This window comes from Pteropus alecto, unplaced genomic scaffold (genome assembly GCF_000325575.1).
Source record: "Pteropus alecto unplaced genomic scaffold, ASM32557v1 scaffold7, whole genome shotgun sequence".
NCBI classification, from domain to species: domain Eukaryota; kingdom Metazoa; phylum Chordata; class Mammalia; order Chiroptera; family Pteropodidae; genus Pteropus; species Pteropus alecto.
Window position 1 is genome coordinate 30,182,333 of NW_006494614.1, and position 1,009 is coordinate 30,183,341.

Sequence of the window (1,009 nt, forward strand, 5' to 3'; positions counted from 1 at the left end):
CACCCTGCCCTGCTATTTTTAGCAACTATTTTGCTAAATAAAGCAACCAATAAAATCTGCAGAATCCAAAGACTTTTAAAAGTTTCTAAAAAGAAGTTAAATTGAGAAGAAAATGCAAGGGGAATGTCAAGGTACCTCATGAGTGGCTGATCTCGGGAAGTACCAGCAAAAGTACACCTCCCGAAAACGAGAAACTCACCTAAAATTGCAAAATCTATACCCTATAAATCCTACAACAGAGGAGTGAAGTAAGCTGAGCTTCAGTGGAAGAGAGGAGGTTGGGATGCAGAGACAAAAGGCACGGAAAACATCTATAGGGCTCCTAGCAGCAGATCTCAGAAAGATCCAGGAAAATCATACCCCCTCAAGGGGATGGGCTTATCTGGAGGTCCAAGGGCTTTTTCCTCTGCTTTCTGCTGCTGGCGAAGGACCTGGGGATGCAGGGCTGGTGATAGAAATCCTTCCAGATTCAGCTTAGGTCAGAGAACCAGAAGAAGCAGGGCTACACAAAAAATTTCTGAGGATTCATACCCACCAGATGAGTAGTCTCCGTAACAGCAAAGAGAGGGCCGTTGAAAGGTTTGACGCCTGGAAAAGAACCCTGGCCCCTCCCACCATCCATGAATCCACATGCAAATAGCTGGACCAGGATAAACCATGTCATTAAAAAACATGTTCAAGAAAGACTATAGCACAGCAGCAGTACAAGATTTTATAAGAAAAAATGTCAAAGAACAGATGAAAATGCTGACCATGCATTCTGCCATGGGGTAAAAATGTTATTGAACAAACTATCATCTCTATGTAAGAAGTCCACAGAATATGTTGAAACTCAGACATTAGCAAATTTTTCTTTGGCACTTTGCTGCACTTCTGTAGGCTTAGAAATTCCTCCCCTTCTGAGAATATAAAAATATTCATTTTTAAAAATCATAGTCCAATTTTTACTTGTTATTAATCTGAAATTATTTATGAAATATGGTTTGAAGAATATAATGTAACTATTTTT